The following is a 22,484-nucleotide window of genomic DNA, read 5'->3' as shown; positions in this document are numbered from 1 at the left end:
GCCCTGCCTGACACTGACAGTCCTGACGCTCGGCAGAGACGCCGCCACCACCCTTCCTGCATCTCCAGCTCCCCAGTTGTGTGCGCGCTCCTCTCTAAATTATTTAAAGGGCCTGCGGCACTCCATTTCCATTTTCCATGACGTCACTGGGTCCAGGTTCATAAGGCCGGGCCCAGCCAGTGTTTCCCTGCCTTGGCAACAGGCTCTCACACTAGGTGTGTGTTAGTTGCTTGATCCGTTGTTTCTTCCGTGTTCCTGGTTCCTGTTTCGGCTTTGTTCGTACTCCTGATCTTGGTGCCCTTCCCTTTTCCTGTCTTGTTCCATTGACTGACCTCCTGAATTTGACCATTGCTTCATCTGACTATACTTCAGCTTATCTCCTGGACCTGACCACTGCTTTGCCTGACCATGTTACTGATTATCTCCTGGACCTGACCCCTGCTTTGCATGATCACGCTACTGATCATCTCCTGGATCTGACCTCTGCCTTGCCTTACATTCTGCCTTGCCTGCCACCTTCCCTGACTGACCTCCTGAATTTGACCATTGCTTCATCTGACTACACTTCAGCTTATCTCCTGGACCTGACCACTGCTTTGCCTGACCACACTACTGATTATCTCCTGGATCTGACCTCTGCCTTGCCTTACCATTCTGCCTTGCCTGCCACCTTCCCTGACTCTAGCCTGTTCAATACTCTGCTATACTTATTCTGGACTTGGCCTCTCAGGCTTTGGCCTGTTCTTACTCGGGCGCCCCCTGTCTCCCTCTCGTTCCATTTGGCGTCCGGATCTCCGGGACTCCGCCTCATCCAGATCTGACCTTCTACTCTTATCACCACTTGTCCCTGGCTGAACTCCTCCTTGTCCATTAGAAGACCTTGGATGGAGGCCCACCTAATTCCAGCTGGCCCCGGTACTCAAGGGCTCAACCTGTGGGGAACGAGGCTGTTATTGGCGAAGCTCCAGCTGGCCTCCGTCAGTCAGCCAGCTCTGCCTACCAATGGTGGGAACCTGTAGGGCTTGCCCTGCAGGTAGCATCAACCTCACCTCGGCCCAAAGGTCCACCTCCTGCGAAACAATTTCATATTGCCCCTCTTTTGAGCCATGGTACGATCCGAACCTTGTGTATTGTTTGCAGTTCTGGTTGCACCATCTCAAGAAAGACATAGTGGAACTAGAAAAGATGCAGAGGAAGGAAACAAAAATGATAAAGGGGATGGAACATTTTTCCTCTGATGAGAGGCTATGCAGGCTAGAGGTCCTTAGCTTGGAATAGACAGAAATTCATAAAATCATGAGTGGAGTGAAATGGCTACATAAGGGATTGTTGTTTACCCTTTTAAATAATATTAAAACAAGGGGACACTCCATGAAATTAACATTCAACAGATTCCAAAGAAATAGTAGGAATTACCTTTGTATTCAGCGCACTATCAAGCTATGGATTCTGTTGCCAGAGGACGAGATCAAGGCGACTAGCATAGTGGGGTTTAAAAGAGGTTTGAACAAGCTCCTGGAGGAAAAGTCCATAACTCATTATTAACCAGATAGACTGAAGAAAATGATTGCTATCCCTGGGAGTTACAGGAATTAGATCTACTTTAGAGGGTCTAGCAGGTAGTTGTGACCTGGATTGGCCACTGCCTGAGACTGTTGCTCTTCCCGCCGCATACGCTCCATGGCCGGGCCTGCTCACCTCTCTCAGCCATCCACGAGCTCAGGCCTCACTGCCACTGTCAGTCCTGGCCATCCCCGTCACCCTCCTCAGCATGCTCCGACTTCAGCATCATCGCAGGCCTCACAGCGGAGCTCCCAACAGGGCTCTGCGTCCAGTGTCTCCTCGGCTCCGCCCCTAAGCGTGTGCACGGCCGACCTCCTGCCATTTAAAGGGCCAAGCATGGGAAACCCAGCTGGGTCGCTCCCTCATAACATCACGACTCCGTAGTATATAAGGCAAGGCCCGTTCCCTGGAACGATGCCTTGCAATTGGGGCGATCACGTTGTATTAGCAAGTTTGCCTTCCTGTTCCTGTTCCTTGTTCCAGTCTTCTGTTCCAGAGTCGTGTTCCAGTTTCCTGTTCCAGTGTCTTGTTCCAGTCTTCTGTTCCAGCATCCTCCTGTTCCTTTATCTCCTCAGGTAGTACTATTTGGACTGTCTTCTCGGTACTGAACTCTGCCTGTTTCTTTGACTACGTTTGACCACCGCCTGGATTTTACCTTTGCCTGTTTCCTTGACCACGTCTGAATGCTGCCCAGAACTGACCTCTGCCTGTTCACTGACCATGTCTGCACGCTGCCTGGAACTGACCTCTGTCTGTCCACTGTCTATGTCTGCATGTTACCTGGAACTGACCACTGCCTGAACACTGACCACATCTGACCACTGCCTGGAACCTGACCTTTGCCTGTTTGACTATCCATGGACTGACCACTGGTATTTACCCCTGCTTTGGCTGACTATGCTACCCTTGACTCTGGCCTTGATCCTCGCTCTAATTCAGACTCTGTTCTGGCCTTCTCTGGCTTCTGAGCTCCCTGACCTGAACATTGACTGCGCACCCTTGTTCGTGGTGGACACACCCCTGAACTTTATCTCTCGGAGATCCTGCAAGGTCCACCTAAGACCAGGCGGCCCGGGTAGCCAAGGGCTCAACCTGAGAGAACCCCAGGTTGCTATTGGTGAAGCTCCAGATAGCCTCTGTCTCTTCCTATGCTCCGCATCCTGGTGGCAGGTGCTCTCTGGGTCCGACGAGGGAGCCTACCAATCCTGCACCAGGCCAAGGGTCCACCTCCCAGCGCAACAGAGACAGCATGGCAGTTCTTTTCTTCTTATGTTTTTACTATAGCTACCTTCAGGTTTATGAGCAGAGCACTATAAAAATGTAAAAAATAAAAAAAATAAATAAATATACAGATAGATATATTTTACCATGCTAATCAGTCATAGAATTACTCAGTTGCGCCACCTGTAAAATCCTTTTATTTTCAAAGAAGCAGCTGCATTAATTCTGAACAAACTGGGTACTAACCATGTTGTTATGGTTAATTTCTACTTTCTGGTACATGAAGTCTACAATATGTGAAATGATTGGTGCAGTTTTCCAAACTGGAGGCAAATGATCTTTTTTTTTTTTTTGCTTTTAGCTGAGCACTTTCAGTTTTTTGAGTGAATGTAAAGTGGCATGTAAATGCACACTATTAATATTAGTTTTATTATTACTCCATTATACTTTTACTTTGCATACACATGCATGCCATCATCATAACGAAAAAGTGTTACAAAATTGCTTTTACCTTGTCAATTTTCCACTAGCATTATGGACTTGGACTGTTCTAGTACTTATGTCCATCTGTGATCAGCAGTTCCCTGTTCCTTTTGTCCCTCTTTACAAATCAAGCCAATTTTGGTTTGATTTACCGACAGTGCTCAGGGTTACACTTAAATAGCTAATTTATTTCTGCTGGTATTTTGTCCGTTTGTTGCTAATGACCAAAAAGCATTTATGTTTGATGTTACCATATCCTACAACAGCACAAGTTGATCTTATCCATAAAGTATGTTTTTTCCTGTCTCCTGGGGATGCAGTTTGCTCTACTACAGCCTTGAATCCAAAGGCAATTTCTTGACTAGTTTCTAAATAAAGCACTCCTCCCCACCATGAATGACCCAATATGACGACTCCAGAAATCAGACGCTACAGGATTCTTGCACAAAATTTGAAATACATGATGGTTATGTTACACAGGAAGCTTATGCAACTGCGTAAGAAATAAGTGCAAAATAAGCAGTGTCCACTTTTATTGTTATTTTCCATTTATTTTAACAATACCTGCCTCCATGGCAGCTATGTCTACGTACACAACCATCAGCTACATTAAGGGGTAGATTTTAAAAGGATTGTGCACGGCGTACATATGCGTGCGCTACCCGGCGCGCGCACACATGTATGCCTGATTTTATATCATGCGCAAGCAGGCGTGCGCATGTTATAAAATTGGGAGTCGGTGCGCGCAAGTGGGGTGCACAATTGTGCACCTTGCGCGCGCCGAGCCCGTGCCGAGACGCGTTGCCTTCCCCTGTTTCCTAACCCCCCCACCCCACCTTCCCTTCCCATCCCCTACCTCGCCCGCCCTTTCCCCCCTCTTTTCCTTTCTCTTTTTTTTACCTGGGGCTGAAGTAAGTTGCGCGCGCGCTGGCCGATTGCCAGTGTGCGATCCCCAGCACAGCGGAAAATATGGCCGCTGTGCCGGGAGCCTGACCCCGCCCCACCCCGGACAGCCCCGCCCATGCCCCACCCCTTTTTGCAAGCCCAGGGACTTATATGCATCCCGGGGCTTTATACGCTTCACCGGGCCTTTTTAAAATAGGCTCGGCGAGTGTAACCCTTTTAAAATCCGGTCCTAAATGTGAAGTTACTGTATACAGGATGTTCCATTGTTTTTAACAAAGTGAATCTATATGGGGTTGAAGTTGGCAAGAAATTTTCAGGTGACTGAAAAATAGTCTTTTACCATCTTAGATTTTAAAATATATCTAAAATATTGTTTTTAAATAGTACAGTTGCAGCAATCTTAATAATTGATTATAACAATTTATACTTAATTCATTCCTCGAGTGTGAACGTAGTACATTTGTAGGTTAAATGGTGAGGGAACTGTGCATTAAAAATGAGTCTTTTCATAAAGGACCACATGTGAGATGAGATTATTCTTTCTGGTGCTGTCTTTTCACTGGCTTTGCCGCAGATGCCATAAATCAATAACTGTGGTGGAAATTAATAGATAATTGTATACCTGATCAATTGGGTATATCGTTGCAAGTGTAAACAAATTTGTTGAAAAGGGAGAAGTGTGACCACCAGTATTCTAATTATGTCTTTATCCCTACTAGAATATCTTGCATTATATATCAGACACATATTTTGCCTATTGCATTCCAGAAAACACTCAAAGATAAAATTCTTCTTCAGAAGAAAAAGCTCATAAGAACATAAGAACATATGAACATGCCATACTGGGTCAGACCAAGGGTCCATCAAGCCCAGCATCCTGTTTCCAACAGTGGCCAATCCAGGCCATAAGAACCTGGCAAGTACCCAAAAACTAAGTCTATTCCATGTTACCGTTGCTAGTAATAGCAGTGGATATTATTTAAGTCAACTTAATTAATAGCAGGTAATGGACTTCTCATCCAAGAACGTATCCAATCCTTTTTTAAACACAGCTACACTAACTGCACTAACCACATCCTCTGGCAACAAATTCCAGAGTTTAATTGTGCATTGATTGAAAAAGAACTTTCTCCGATTAGTTTTAAATGTGCCACATGCTAGCTTCATGGAGTGCCCCCTAGTCTTTCTACTATCTGAAAGAGTAAAAAAAAATGATTCACATCTACCCGTTCTAGACCTCTCATGATTTTAAACACCTCTATCATATCCCCCCCCCCCCCCCCCCCCCTTCTCCAAGCTGAAAAGTTAGCATGCTTCAGTACATTCACTTGCATTTCATCATGAGCTTCCATGGGACAAGTCTAAACAAATATTTTTGTTTCAGCAGGATTTTGTGGGGCCTTCCCACAGGAAAGTCACATATTTTTATTTTTGTACTGAAAAAAAAACTCCATAGCTTGAGAAATTTGACTTTTTATAATTCTATTAGAGAAGTATAGCAAAATACAAGGCATGTTATTTCTGTCAATATAAATGGCAATAAAGTCATATTCTTGTTAATATTTAACCATGAAAGTGGCCAGTCATAACTGGCACTTCCAGTATAGTCAGACCTTCATTTGCCTTATCATTAATCTTTGGCCACTTAATTATTTTGTTTTGTTTTTTTTATATTTTTTAGATAGCAAGTAAAATGTACTTGTCTTGTGCAAATTTTTTCTGTACAGACATTTTCAATAGCAAATACTGAACTTTTCAAACACAGCAGCTCTCCAAATACATTTTTGAATTTGTTTTACCTAAAGAATACTTTTGATCTAAAAACTTTTCAAAATGAAAGATTTTATAAAGTCACAGTGATTGATAAAAGGACTGAAAGGAATCTATATGAATGAGAAAAAGTTGAATAGTCAAATTAAAACAGATTGAGCAGATAAGAAGAACTTAAAATTATCCAATCCCTAACTAATCTCTAAAAGAAGGTAGCATTACAAAAAAAATCTAAGAAGTAACATGGGTACAGTGAAAGATTAGAATAACAGACTGAAAATAGAAAAATGGAAGATATAGTCAGCCTGGCAACATGTAAGTAACTAAGGTTCCATAACCTGGCTAGGGCAGATCCCAAAAGTTATTTATACAAACTGATTCCAGGTTTCTTCAAAATTAAAAAGGAATGGGCTAGAAGATAGGGGAGGAGAGGAAATGAAAGCAGAAAAGGAAATTAGGGTTGAGATAGCTACTGGGATTGTGGAGGGAATGAATCACTACTTTCCAGGTAAGAAGACTACAAGATGTGGGTGTGGAAAATAGTCTGGTAAAAAGATACATCCAAAGTAGGATATCAGGCAGAGAAGTACCAGCATTGATGGGAGAAGCAAAGGTAGCAGTGGAGGCCACCCCCCTCCTTAACTCACATCCTGGTTATACTTATCTATTTTATTTGAAAAAAGTTCTTACATGCTGCCCCTTGCAGATTCAAGACCCGATGAGAGCTAAAAACAAACCATTCATCACAAATACCTGAAAACATCCCGCCTCCTCCCAGCCTATGACCACATCATCAACCCTCAGGAATTCCCCAACATCAATTGTACACAGTATTCAAGGTGTGGTCTCACCATGGAGCGATATAGAGGCATTATGACATTTTCCGTTTTATTAACCATTCCCTTCCTAATAATTCCTAACATTCTGTTTGCTTTTTTGACTGCTTCAGCACACTGAGCTGATGATTTTAAAGTATTATCCACTATGATGACTATTGACTAGATCTTTTTCCTGGGTGGTAGCTCCTAATATGGAACCTAACATCATGTAACTACGGCAAGGGTTATTTTTCCCTATATGCAACACCTTGCACTTGTCCACATTAAATTTCATCTGCCATTTGGATGCCCAGTCTTCCAGTCTTGCAAGGTCCTCCTGTAATGTATCACAGTCTGCTTGTGATTTAACTACTCTGAATAATTTTGTATCATCCACAAATTTGATAACCTCACTTGTTGTATTCCTTTCCAGGTCATTTATATATATATTGAAAAGCACTGGTCCAAGTATAGATCCCTGAGGCACTCCACTGTTTACCCTTTTCCACTGAGAAAATTGACCATTTAATCCTACTCTCTGTTTCCTGTCTTTTAACCAATTTGTAATCCTCGAAAGGAAATCGCCTCCTATCCCATGACTTTTTAGTTTTCTTAGAAGCCTCTCATGAGGGACTTTGTGAAATGCCTTCTGAAAATCCAAATACACTACATCTACCGGTTCACCTTTATCCACATGTTTATTATTCCCTTCAAAAAATGAAGCAGATTTGTTAGGCAAGACTTCCCTTGGGCAAATCTATGTTGTCTGTGTTCCATTAAATCATATCTTTCTATATGCTCTACGATTTTGATCTTGAGAATATTTTCCACTATGTTTCCTGGCACTGAAGTCAGGCTCACTGGTCTATAGTTACCCGGATCGCCCCTGGAGCCTTTTTTAAATATTGGGGTTACATTGGCCACCCTCCAGTCTTCAGGTACAATGGATGATTTTAATGATAGGTTACAAATTTTAACTAATAGATCAGAAATTTCATTTTTTAGTTCCTTCAGTACCCTAGGATGCATACCATCCAGTCCAGGTGATTTGCTACTCTTTAATTTGTCAATCTGGCCTACTACATCTTCCAGGTTCACAGTGATTTTGTTCAGTTCATCTGACTTATCACCTCTGAAAACTATCTCCAGAACTGGTATCTCCCCAACATCCTCATTAGTAAACACGGAAGCAAAGAATTAATTTAGTCTTTCTGCAATGGCCTTATCTTCCCTAAGAGCCCCTTTAACCCCTCACTCATCTAATGGTCCAACCGACTCCCTCACAGGTTTCTTGCTTTGGATATATTTTAAAAAGTTTTTATTATGAGTTTTTACCTCTATGGCCAACTTCATTTCAAATTCTCTCTTTGCCTGTCTTATCAATGTTTTACACTTAACTTGACAATGCTTATATTTTATACTATTTTCTTCAGATGGATCCTTCTTCCAATTTTTGAAGGATATTTTTTTGGCTAAAATAGCCTCTTTCACCTCACCTTTTAACCATGACGGTAATCGTTTTGCCTTCCTTCCACCTTTCTTAATGCGTGGAATACATATGGACTGCGCCTCTTAGGATTGTATTTTTAAACAATGTCCAAGCCTGTTGAACACTTTTAACCTTTGTAGCTGCACCTTTCAGTTTTTTTCTATTTTCCTCATTTTATCAAAGTTTCCCTTTTGAAAGTTTAGTGTTAGAACTGCAGAGCTGCAGATTTACGTATTGTACCCCTTCCAGTTATTAGTTTAAATTTGATCATGTTATGATCACCGTTGCCAAGTGGCCCCACCACCGTTACCTCTCTCACCAAATCCTGCGATCCACTAAGAATTAAATCTAAAATAGCTCCCTCTCTTGTTGGTTCCTGAACCAAGTGCTCCATGAAGCAATCATTTATTACATCCAGGAACTTTATGTCTCTAGCAAGTCCTGATGTTACATTTACCCAGTCAATATTGGGGTAATTGAAATCTACCAAGCAAAGCATGAAGCAGAGAAATCTTGCGCATCAATCAAATCCAAAACATCCAGCGTGCAAGAAACAAGTAGCAAAGTCCATCAAATTTCTAATAATTTTTTAATTAAACCAAAGTTCAAGGCATCATTCATGGCAACTCCATGTCATTTTAGAAAGTACAGGTAAAGGAGTCCCCCGACACGGTCCGTGTTTCGCGGTAGCTGCATCGGGAGGGACCCGCGGATAAATTTCATCTAGAACATAAAAGATAATAAATAATGGACCTTAAGAAATGGCTATAAAGGCTACAACCAATAACAAATAGACATACCTTATGTATTCATCCTGGAGCGCATCGGCTCGTACAACAGGTAAACTATTTAAAGAGGCAGTTTTGGCGCCAAAGACAGGAAGTATCGCGATAGTGTCAGGGGACAAAACCACGCCCCCACTGAAGACAATTCAGGTGAACACCAAACCATACAATGTCACTTCAGGTGAACAGGAACCATTCGATGTCTCTGTTGAGACCATTCGGATGGACAGAGGACAATTTAAAGATCCACTTTTGTTCCCGTCGACCACTTACAGAAGACCCCACACCAGATTTATTGAAAACGATTAAAGAACTCGTTCAGGAAGCCACTGACCGGAAAATGCTTACCAATAGGGAAGCAAAATTTTTGGTCAACTCTACCCCGGTTATGCCACTATTCTATCTCCTGCCCAAAATCCATAAAACTCTGGTATCCCCTCCGGGCCGCCCCATTGTTTCGGGAATTAATTCTTTACTGGAACCACTATCACAATTTATTGATATTTTTTTAAAACCATTTGTTGCCCGGATTAGATCCTATGTGAAAGACACGGCTCATCTGATTACAAAATTGTCGAATTCCACTGTTCCTTCGGGGGGCTTCTTCTTTGTTACTTTAGATGTTATCTCACTTTACTCGAATATCCCTCAGTTAGAAGCATTACGATTAATTGAAACTGTTCTAGATCAACGACCGGACCCTCAACGACTGTCTACCTCCTTTTTGTTGCAATTAGCCACCCTTGCCCTTACAAAAAACTTTTTTATGTTTGATCAAACTTACTATCAACAGATTAAGGGGACGGCAATGGGGGCCACAATGGCCCCCTCACTGGCATGTTTGTATATGGATCACTATGAATCCTCTTTGGTATATCCCTCGGACTGGTTCACGTATATAGACTCTTGGTTACGATATATTGATGACATCCTGATTATTTGGAAGGGGACAGACGTCCAATTCTTTATGTTTTATGATTGGCTTAATTCCCTAAATCCACATATACAGTTTAATTATTGCATCCATTCCTCACAAATTGCTTTTCTTGACATTGTTATTTCTGTCGAACAGGATCAATTTGTTACTACTTTGTTTAGGAAAGAAACCGACAGGAACACGTTATTGGCATACTCGAGCTGCCACCCGAGACCCCTGAAAGACAATATCCCCACGGGTCAATTCTTAAGATTAAAAAGATTGTGCTCATCCCGCACCGATTATTTAGAACAATCTAAGGTGATGACTCAGCGGTTTCTGGAGAGGGGATATCCGCCTCGCGTGGTGAAAAAGGCTTTCAAGAGAGCCTTGTACACCAATCGAGACTGGTTGTTCCTCCCTTCAGCAGACAATGATAACCGGTGTTTTAATTGCATTTTACCCTTCTCCATTTCTAGTAAAGCTATTGCAGCAATGATCCGTAGACATTGGGAGAACTTATCCTTAACTTCGCTGTTCCAGGGCACACTACGATTTACTTTTCGGAGAGGTAATAATCTCCGGGACCAGCTAGTACATGCTAGCTTTAATAGACTATCAAGGGAGAGTAGGGTTGGCCAGCATAGCCCCTGCGGACACTGCTCAGTGTGTTGTCACACTGTACAGTCAGACTCTTTTATCCATCCTAACACTGGGTGTTTGTTTAAATTTCGAAGCCAATCAGATTGCACCACAAAGGGTGTTGTGTATGTTATACAGTGCCCCTGTCCCTTGCTATATGTGGGGAAGACCTCGAGAATGGTGAAGACCCGAATTATAGAACATTGTTCCAATATCCGTCTTCTCAGGATGGATGAACCCCTAGTTACACACTGGGTTCAACATCAGCACACCATTGCTGACGTACAATTCTCAATTTTGGAGGTTGTGGTACCCCCGATTAGGGGAGGGAATTATTCTGAAATCCTGGGTCGACGGGAACAAAAGTGGATCTTTAAATTGTCCTCTGTCCATCCGAATGGTCTCAACAGAGACATCGAATGGTTCCTGTTCACCTGAAGTGACATTGTATGGTTTGGTGTTCACCTGAATTGTCTTCAGTGGGGGCGTGGTTTTGTCCCCTGACACTATCGCGATACTTCCTGTCTTTGGCGCCAAAACTGCCTCTTTAAATAGTTTACCTGTTGTACGAGCCGATGCGCTCCAGGATGAATACATAAGGTATGTCTATTTGTTATTGGTTGTAGCCTTTATAGCCATTTCTTAAGGTCCATTATTTATTATCTTTTATGTTCTAGATGAAATTTATCCGCGGGTCCCTCCCGATGCAGCTACCGCGTAACACGGACCGTGTCGGGGGACTCCTTTACCTGTACTTTCTAAAATGACATGGAGTTGCCATGAATGATGCCTTGAACTTTGGTTTAATTAAAAAATTATTAGAAATTTGATGGACTTTGCTACTTGTTTCTTGCACGCTGGATGTTTTGGTAATTGAAATCTCCCATTATTATTGCACTGCCAAATTGGTTTGCTTCCCTGATTTCTCTTAGCATTTCATCATCTGTCTGACTATTTTGTCCAGGTGGACGGTAGTATACTCCTATCACTATACTCTTACCCAACTCACATGGGATTTCTACCCATATAGATTCTACTGAGCATTTAGTCTCTTGTATGATCTTTATCCTGTTGAAATCTATACCCTCCCGGACATAAAGTGCCACACCCCTGCCAAGTTGATCCTCCCTATCATTGCGATATAATTTGTACCCTGATGTAGCACTGTCCCATTGGTTATCCTCCTTCCACCATGTTTCTGTGATGTCAATTATGTCAATTTCATCATTTGCTGCTATACTCTCTAACTCTCCCATCTTACTTCTTAGACTTCTGGCATTGACATACAGACATTTCAAAGTGTGTTTTTTGTTTTGTTTTAACAACCTGCTTTTCAGTTGTTTGGGATAATTTGGAAATCATTAGCTTTGGTGATTTTTTACATATAGGCATATGGACTATGTTTGCTTTTAATGGAACCTCTCTGTTGGGATGCCCTAACTCTCCTGTTTCATTAGTATCCTTCAAAGATACATTTCTCCGAACCATGCACTGCTGAGTGATTGTCGGATTTCCCCCTTGTTCTAGTTTAAAAGCTGCTCTATCTCCTTTTTGAAAGTTAGTGCCAGCAGCTTGGTTCCACTCTGGTTAAGGTGGAGCCCATCCTTTCGGAAAAGTCTCCCCTTTCCCCAAAGGTTTCCCCAGTTCCTTACAAAGCTGAATCCCTCTTCCCTGCACCATCGTCTCATCCACGCATTGAAACTCTGGAGCTCTGCCTGCCTCTGGGGACCTGCACGTGGAACAGGAAGCATTACAGAGAATGCCACTCTGGAAGTTCTGGATTTTAGCTTCCTACCTAAAATCCTAAATTTGGCTTCCAGAACCTCTCTCCCACATTTTCCTATGTCGTTGGTGCCCACATGTACCATGACAGCCGGCTCCTCCCCAGCACTGTCTATAATCCTATCTAGGTAATGTGTGAGGTCTACCTCCTTCGCACCAGGCAGGCAAGTTACCAGGTGGTCCTCACGTCCACCAGCCACCCTGCTATCTACATTTCTAATAATCAAATTACCAACTATGATGGCCGGCCTAACCCTTCCCTCCTGATAGAAAGGTGGATGATTGATGGTCTGATTCTGAGCTGATATAATTGAAGTGCATGCTACGTCAGAAAGAAAAAAATCATTAAGCCTCTACTGCAAAGGGTGCGGGGCCTCTGAGGTGTGAGGCCTCTGAGGGTGCGTGGCCTCTGAGGTAAGGAATTGGTGAAAATTAGGGATATCTTCCTACAGCTGGTCCACAATGTTTATTGCCAGCTTTGATAGAAACGTGGATGATTGATGGTCTATTTCTGAGCTGATTTAATTGAAGTGCATGCTACGTCAGAAAGAAAAAAATTCATTAAGCCCTGCTTAAGACTTCAGATTGTGTAAAATCCATCTGTAGATAAAGGTGCAACAGTGTTTAATCACAGGACCTGTAAATAAAGGTGCCTCTGTGTTGTTTCCTTAGAGGGGAAAAAAAATCTTTGACATAACTTGGAATATAGAAGTCCTACAACTTGTTCCTTGTGCCAGTATGAAGGTTCTGATGATGATCAGCACAGCGGCGCTCCCCCTCCCCCATTGATAAGATCATATGCTGTATCTCTGCAGTGCCAGTATAAGGGTTCTGATGATGATCAGCACAGTGGTGCTCCCCCTCCCCCCCACTGATTCTCTGCAGTTCATAATTATGGCCAAGTAAGAGGAGCCAATTACAAGTTTAAACCATCCGCGGAGGAAGAAAATAAAATACAGGATGAAAAAAGAGAAACTTGGTGATTTCAGAAGTATCAGAAAACCCTTTTTCTTTTGTTTTGCTGAATCTGCTATTCTGAATTGTTCTTGCACAGCTCAAGATATTTTGGAAAACTGCCACCTTCATTAGGCACGCAGTGGTTTTTGAACTTTTTCTTTTTGCATCCAGTGTGCCCTGGAAGTGGATTACAAAGCTCAACATGTGTCTTTTTTTTTTTTTTTCACATTGTGCTGTGGAAGTCAAAAAAGCAAACAGAATGTTAGGAATTATTAGTAAGGGAATGGTGAATAAAACGATGGCTGAAAAAAGTGCAAAAAGTGGAATCTAAATCTAAATAAATTAATAAATTAATTAAATAATGCCTCTATCGTTCCATGATGACACCACAGCTTGAATACTGTGTGCAATTCTGGTTGCCTCATCTAAAAAAAAGATATTGTTACACTAAAGAAAGTGCAGAGAAGGGCAACCAAAATAATAAGGGGCATGGAACAGCTCCCTATGAGGAAAGGCTAAAGAAGTTAGGGCTGCTCAGTTTGGAGAAGAGATGACTGAGGGGGGGATATGACAGAGGTCTACAAAATCATGAAAGGACTTGAACAGGTTAATGTAAATCAGTCATTTACGCTTTCATATAATGAGTTAGCAAGTAGCTCTTTTAAAACAAATCAAATATTTTTTTTTCACTCAGCACATAGTTATGCTCTGGAATTGGAAACAGGATGCTGGGCTTGATTGACCCTTGGTCTGACCCAGTATGGCATTTCTTATGTTCTTATGTTCCTGTCTTTACTAGCAAATAAGTGTCTGTTGAATGTGAGAGAGAGTGATTCAATATTTTGTTTTTGTTTTGTGAGTTCTCTCAAAGCAAGCATCATTAGACAGGGTTGAAATAATTATTTTTTTATTTCCATTAGCAAGAACTCCTGTGTCATTTATATACATACACTAGCAATATTATAGACTGTGGAAGCTTGGTGGTGTGAGGCAGTCAGTCTTTATTGTTGATTTGGTTTGAGATAGCATTGTAGGTGAACCACTGTATCCTGAGACTTTGTGGTCAAGAGTGCTATATCAGGTCCAGTTTACACCATCAAATCACGTGAGCTATTCCTCGATCACAAGCCACCAAAGCTTCACATCGTTCCTGGGTCAGCAGTCTAAACCCAGCATTCATAAAAGCTGCTGTCAAAAATTATTACCCAGCAATCAAAGATAAGTGTACATCAACGAACTGTGACACAATTTAGATAAATTGCAATAGTGCAACACACATGGACACAAGAGGTCAAAATCATTGAGTTAAAACAGGTTAAAGATAAAAGTTGTTAATATTTACCTGGAGAATTCTTAAAGATCTTGCAATAACAAGTTTAGTTTAGTCTAGTTTATTAAGTTTTATATACCGTCGTATCGGATATTCCATCACAACAGTTTACAATATAAAAGAGTAAAATACAATTGTCAATAAAATAATTTCAAACAAATTTGTAACTATAAAATAATAAACAATTAAACAAATAATACAAAACTTAAACTATAAAATTGATAGAGGATAAAATTTAAGAACAACAGGTGAGATAAAAGATATAAATAAAAGATAATACCAGCTCTTAAAACTAGGAGCAAGAGTTACAAGGTCATTTTCTTTAATTGGGTTCTGCATACGCACAGCGGAATAACCGTGTTTTAAGTTTTGACTTGAATTTTTTAGTATCAGATTGTAATCTCACCTTGGCTGGCAATGTATCCCAGAGTCTGGGGCCTGCTAATGATACTGCGCGCTCTCTCACTTGGCTAAGGTGTGCTGAATTCACTGAGGGAATTGTTAGTAGACCCTTATTAGCTGACCTGAGATTCCTTTGGGGAGCGTGTAGATGAATGGCCGCATTTAACCAATCGGTTTGTTCGCCATAAATAATTTTGTGTAGAATGCAAGCTGTCTTATATTGTGAGCGATATTTGATTGGTAACCAGTGGGGATGTGAATCGGTTCCGGAATCAGTTCCGGTTTCGGCATCGTGGACCCGCGGTCCAGATGGTTTTTTTTTTCGGCTGTCCTGAGCCAAAAACAAAAAAAACACCCCAACCCTTTAAATCTAATTATTTAGCATCCACCACCCTCCCGACCCCCTCAAAACTTTCCTAAAGTACCTGGTGGTCCAGCGGGGATCCCAGGAGCGATCTCCCACTCTTGGGCGGTCGGCTGCCAGTAAACAAAATGGCACCGATGGCCCTTTACCATTACCATGTGACAGGGGCTATCGGTGCCATTGGCTGGCCCCTGTCACATAGTAGGAGCAATGGACGGCCGGCGCCATCTTAAAAAATGGCGCGGGCCATCCATTGCTCCTACCATGTGATAGGGGCCTGCCAATGGCACCGATAGCCCCTGTCATATGGTAAGGGCAAAGGTGTCAAAGGTGTCGGTGCCATTTTGATTAGTGGCAGCCGACCACCCGAGAGCGGGAGATCGCTCCTGGGACCCCCGCTGGACCACCAGGTATTTTAGAAAAACGATTCACATCCATAGTAACCAGTGTAATGAGATTAAGATAGGTGTTATGTGATCACATTTTCTGCTCCTGGTCACAATTCTGGAGGCTGCTTTCTGTAGTACTTGTAAAGGGAAGATTGTGGAAGCAGGAAGTCCTAATAGCAGGGAGTTACAATAATCCAAACTGGAAAAAATCAGGGATTGTAGTGCTGTTCTAAAATCATTTTTTCAAGTAGAGGTTCAAACCTTCGTAGAGTGAGACGTTTATAATAACCCTCCTTTAATTTGATAGATATTAGAGATGTGATTCGGCAGAACCTTTTGGTTCGACCTTCATTATCAGTCCACCGTGGGAAATTTCGTTTTCCCATGGTTCGGGCCAATTTTTTTCGGCTGCCCTGAAAACAAAAACCAAACCCACCCCAACCCTTCAAATTTAATTATACCCCCCCCCCCCATCATCCTGACCCCCTCCCCCAAGACTTGCCTGACCCCCCCCCCCCCCCCCAAGCCTTGCCAAAAGTCCCTGGTGGTCCAGCGGGGGTCCCTGGAGCGATCTCCCGCTCTCGGGTGGTCGGCTGCCACTAATCAAAATGGCACCGATGGTCCTTTGCCCTTACCAAGTGATAAGGATTACCAGTGCCATTGGTCACTCCTGTTAGTGCGCACTAACCCGAAAACCAAATTTTCCCAACATTTTGGGAAAATTTGGTTCGGTTTTTGGGTTCCCTGAACCAGGACGAATAAGGCAATTTCATTGAAATTGCCTAATTCGTCCTAAACGATTGCACATCCCTATTAAGAATTAGAGTGAGTGTCACATATGAAAAATTGTTTTGTGCACCGGAAGTAAATTATTTCTCATTGAAATTATTGACATTATTGAAAGGTTTGTTTGTGCAATAATCGCACTTGTTTCTAGAAGTGAAGAACCTAGAAAATTATCCATTTGCCAGTAAAATAAAATCCTTTAATTTAATTATAAAAGTGCCTTTGAAATCATTTTTCTACTTTGATTTATTTTCTGGTGAAGACACACTGGGTGTGCAAACTATCTTCGAGTCCATACCACCTTTAAGAGCAGAAACCCCAATAGCCTTACCATCTAGCTACCCTTATGACAGTGCCTGAGATAGTATGGTGCCCAGGGGTTTTTACATGAGGTTAGGTATTCTGATAGTGAGTAGATTTTGTGAAAAGATTTACAACAATCTGGCTTTAATCTGTTTTCCTAATATGAATAGTATTGGTGTTTAGGGCCTGGTGTAATATTTGCAGTATTGCTTTTTTCATAGGTAGAGTTTTTATTGTTTGGGTGCTGGCAGTTATTATATGAAAAACTTACTATATTGGAATTGTAGTTCAGTTTATTGCTGTCTTTTTGTGACTCAAGTCCATACCCATTGCACTTTATCATAGGCCTAATACTATATGGGATCCGGTAAACCGCTTTGATCTCTACGAGAAAGACACTTTATTAAGTCTATTAAACTATTAATTTTGAAGGTTTCTTTTTTACAGTGTATGTAAGTGATATTTTTACTTCAGAAGATTATATATATGAAAAAGGACATTTAAAGTACAATCTCCCTTTTTAGGTTGGGGAAGTGGTTATTGGTTAATACATTTTAAAATGTAAAAAAAATGCATCATTTCTAATTGTGTTGGGAGGGGAGAGAAGGAGGAATGAAAGGCTTTCACACTTGTCTAGGGCACCTAATACCCTTGCATTGGCCCTAAGAGAGTGGGCCATGCATGCAGACTCTCACTGTTCACCGACCTCTCTCATCCCCAGGGGGCAGATGCTAGGAAATGGAGGAGTGGTTAGAGCAATGGGCTGCAAACAAGGGAAGCCAGGATTCAAATCCTACTGCCACTCTTTGTGACCTTGAGCAAGTCACTACGCCCTCCATTGCCTCAGGTACAAATGTAGATTGTGAGCCCCCTGGGGACAGGGGAATACCTCTGTTACCTGAATGTAATCTGCTTTTAAAAGGCTGAAAATCAGAATATAATAAATAAAATAGGGTTGCCAACTTCCTAGAAAGAGTTTCAGTGATGATAATATCTGCCACTCCTTTGGGACCCCTGACTCCTGCCCCCTTCCCTCCCAGCATTACAAATCAGCAAAAGAGCTAGACTCCAAGGGGGCCCTCACCCTCTTAGTGATTTCACCTGTGTTGCACCATGGGGGAGAGGGTGCTATTTCATTAATCACCTCAGACAGCAGATTGACTTGGGCCACCCCTGAACAAGGAGGATGATGTATAAGGAGAGAAGAAGGGTGCTCAAGAAGGAAAGTTTTCCTAGGGTGCCTCAAACCCTTGCACTGGCCCTGTACTCTGTTTCTAGCCATGAGAAAACTTTTTCTTCTGGTCACCTCAGAGTAGGGATGTGCAGAGGGACGCCATATGTTGCATTCGGGATTCATATTCGTCGGGGGGCAGATACGCTGCATTCGGCAAGGGGGGGCCCCCCAATACGTTCATGCGTTAATTCTTATTCATTTCCCGGCTAAAATTGAATTAACTACAACCCCCCACCCTCCTGACCCCCCAAGACTTACCAAAACTCCCTGTTGGTGCAGCGTGGGGTCCGGGATCCATCTCCTGCACTCACAGCCTCAGCTGCCAGTATTCAAAATGGCGCTGATAGCCTTTGACCTTACTATGTCACAGGAGCTACCGGTGCCATTGGTCAGCCCCTGTCACATGGTAGGAGCAACCATGAGTGCAGGAGATGGCTCCCAGACCCCCCCTCCAGGGAGTTTTGGTAAGTCTTGGGGGGGTCAGGAGGGTGGGGGTTGTTTAAATTTGCTCCCTTAGACAGCCGAATAATTCGGCGAAGATTCGTTGTATTCGTGGGGAATCGCGATACATTTCACTTCCCATGAATACAATGAATATGGCCCTATACGTTGCGGATTACCAATGCGTAGGAAACGAATGCACACCCCTATGGATTACCAATACGTAGGAAACGAATGTGCACCCCTACCTCAGAGTACTCTGACAATTCCACCTTATTTGCCGTTGTCTGGGTTCTTCTGCTCTGTTGCCCTTTTCCAGCAGCCTCTGTTCCACCTCCCTCTCTTTTATCTCAGCAAAAGGGATTTAGGCGGGAGTCTTGACCCTGGCATGTCAACAAACTCCACCCCCAAGGCTCTTTTCTCTGTCTCTGAGTTCTCGCACATGTCTCCGGCCCTTTCACTCCTCCATAGGATTAAAGGGTGACTTTCATTCTAGCTTCCATGTTCTCCTGGTCTCACTTGCACATCTCATTCTGTGGCTGGGGAACAATTTTTTAAAGTGTAGTGTAGAGTAGGGATGTGAATCGTTTTTTGACAATTTAAAATATCGTCCGATATATTTTAAATCATCAAAAATCGTTAGGGCCACGATACAATACCAATTCCCCCGATTTATCGTTAAAAAATCGTAAATCGGGGGAAGGGGGAGGGCAGGAAAACCGGCACACTAAAACCCCCTAAAACCCACCCCCAACCCTTTAAATTAAATCCCCCACCCTCCCGAACCCCCCCCAAATGCTTTAAATTACCTGGGGATCCAGCGGTGGTCCAGAATGGCGGCGGTCCGGAACGGCCCCCTCAATTGAATCCTTTTGTCTTCAGCCGGCGCCATTTTGCAAAATGGCCGCCGCAAAATGGCGGCGGCCATAGACAAAAATGATTCGACGCAGGAGGTCGTTCCGGACCCCCGCTGGACTTTTGGCAAGTCTTGTGGGGGTCAGGAGGCCCCCCCAAGCTGGCCAAAAGTTTCTGGGAGTCCAGCGGGGTTCAGGAAGCGATTTCTTGCCGCAAATCGTTTTCCGTACGGAAAATGGCGCCGGCAGGAGATCGACTGCAGGAGGTCGTTCAGCGGGGGTTCCGGACCGCCGCTGAACGACCTCCTGCAGTCGATCTCCTGCCGGCGCCATTTTCCGTACGGAAAACGATTCGCGGCAAGAAATCGCTTCCTGAACCCCGCTGGACTTCCAGAAACTTTTGGCCAGCTTGGGGGGGGCCTCCTGACCCCCACAAGACTTGCCAAAAGTCCAGTGGGGGTCCGGAACGACCTCCTGCGTCGAATCGTTTTTGTCTATGGCCGCCCCATTTTGCAGCGGCCATTTTGCAAAATGGCGCCGGCTGAAGACAAAAGGATTCAATTGAGGGGGCCGTTCCGGACCGCCGCCATTCTGGACCACCGCTGGATCCCCAGGTAATTTAAAGCATTTGGGGGGGGGGGTTCGGGAGGGTGGGGGATTTAATTTAAAGGGTCGGGGGTGGGTTTTAGGGGGTTGGCTCACGATTTTAACGATTTTTCACGATATTTTTAAAACCCAAACGGCAACAATACGATTCCCTCCCCCTCCCAGCCGAAATCGATCGTTAAGACGATCGAGGACACGATTCACATCTCTAGTGTAGAGCATATATGAAGATTTCAAAATGAAATCCCCAGGCTTTCTTGCTAGCACTGCTCCTTTGCGGCACAGGTAAAAATACTCATGCAGTTGAAAATTGTCCTCTTTAAGGGCCTTATTAATCATGGTATATAAAGGGCCTTATTAATCATGGCATATAAAGACATAATTGCTTCTTAAATCTGCATGAGATAGATTTTTTTGTATGATGGAGACAGCTCATGCGAACCTGTCTCATGCATATTCATTGTGGATATCTTGAAATCCTAAGTGTGTCCAGAGGACTGGGTTGAGAACCACTGATCTAGACCAAATCTAAGCATGGTTACCACTTCTTCTGAAGTACCCAAGGAAGGAAAAAGAAAAACTCATACTGGCCACTATTCACCCATGATTAAAAGGTGCTTACCCTTAGCTTCAGCACTAGAAAATACAAACACAGAAACATAGAACATGACGGCAGATAAAAACCATATGGCCCATTCAGTTTATCCATTTACATCTCCTGCTTAACTTTATAATCATTTTCTTTACCTCAGATATTATCTGCTTTTTCCATGCTCTCTTGAATTCTGTTATTGTCCTTGCCTCCAACTCCTCCACAGGAAGGTTCTGCAAGTATCCACCACCCTTTCTGTAAATAAATATGTCCTTAAATTACTCTTGATTCTCTACCTTTTAACCCTCATTCCATGAATCCAATTCCATAACTTCCTTTCCTCTGAAAAAAGACCTGCCTCCTATGCATTCATACTTTTGATGTATTAAATGTTTCTATCATATCCCGCCTCCCCTCTCCTTTCCTCTAGGGCAGTGGTTCCCAAAACTGTCCTGGGGGATGCCCAGCCAGTAGAGTTTTCAGGATATCCACAATGAAGAAGCAGGAGATAAATATCCATGCAATGGAGGCAGTGGTTTGGTAACCACTGCTCTAGGGTATACGCTTAGGGCCAGATTTTCAAAGGGTTACGCGTGTAACCGCTCCTGGCGTGCCAAGCCTATTTTGTATAGGCCCAGCAACGCACACAAGCCCCGGGTCGCGCATATGTCCCGGGGCTTTGTGAAAGGGGTGGGACCGAGGCCTCCGCACAGCGGCCCTGCCGGGGGATCGCGTGCCGGCACTCGGCCGGCACGCACAACCTTCGCCTGCCCAGAGGCAGGCGCAACTTATTAAACAAAGGTGAGGGGTGTTTTAGATAGGGCTGGGGGCAGGTTAGGTAGGGGAAGGGAGGGGAAGGTGGGGGGCGGAGGGAACATGAAAGCCATCGGGGCTCCCCTAGGGCTCGGCGTACACAAGTGTGCACGCGCATGTTATAAAATCGGGCGTACATTTGTGAGCATCGGGTTGCGCGCACAAATGTACACCCGCGCGTACCTCTTAAAATCCGTCCCTTAGCTTTTTAAGTCTATCTTCATATGCTTTACAGTGAAGATCTCTGACCAATGACCATATTAATAGCTACCTTTTGGAAGGACTCCATCTGGTTTATATCATTTTGAAGATGAATTCTCCAGAACTGTATACAATATTTATAATGAGATATCACCAAGGACTTATAAGAGGCAATATCACTTGAGAGGGATTGGGCGGGGGGGGGGGGGGGAGATGTGGAAGACTTGGCCTGGCCTGTTAGGACCCATGTTTTACATATTGGGTGGGGGTTTGTGCTTCTGAATTCCAGTCCCCCATGGGACTTTTTTGTTGTTGTACAGTATGGTCACTTGACCGGCTATATTCTTTTGACTATACCAATTTAATTCTAACGTTATTCACCCACAGTAGTCCGGTTTTGGAACAGTCCTATCATGAAAGTGATGACTGGAAAGCAAAATACTATTTGGATATCAGTTCTGATATCACAACAATGTCTATGAATCACTCTATAGGAATTTTGAAGAATCCAAAGTGGAAGATGCCAGTTGAGCCAAGTTAAGAGCAGCAAAGGACACTGATTTGACGGTGATAGAGTTACAGAACCTGACAAATGCCTCAGGCAGGAACTGAGGTCAGATGCATTTTCATGGTGTAAAATAATGTTAAAACAGACCCAAAGGTCAAGGAGAAAATCCTAGGAATTTTGGACTCATATATTTTACAGGATTTAGAAGGAATATTTAAAAATGTTTTCCCTTTTGTTTGATGAATCAGAGGAGAAAGGAGGTGTATCTACAATCTGGACTGATATTGAGCAACATCAAGAGTTTGAATTACAAGCTGAGAAGCTGGGGT

This window comes from Rhinatrema bivittatum, chromosome 3, assembly GCF_901001135.1.
Source record: "Rhinatrema bivittatum chromosome 3, aRhiBiv1.1, whole genome shotgun sequence".
NCBI lineage: Eukaryota > Metazoa > Chordata > Amphibia > Gymnophiona > Rhinatrematidae > Rhinatrema > Rhinatrema bivittatum.
The sequence above is the reverse complement of the archived record's forward strand: the minus strand, read 5'-3'. Positions refer to the sequence as shown.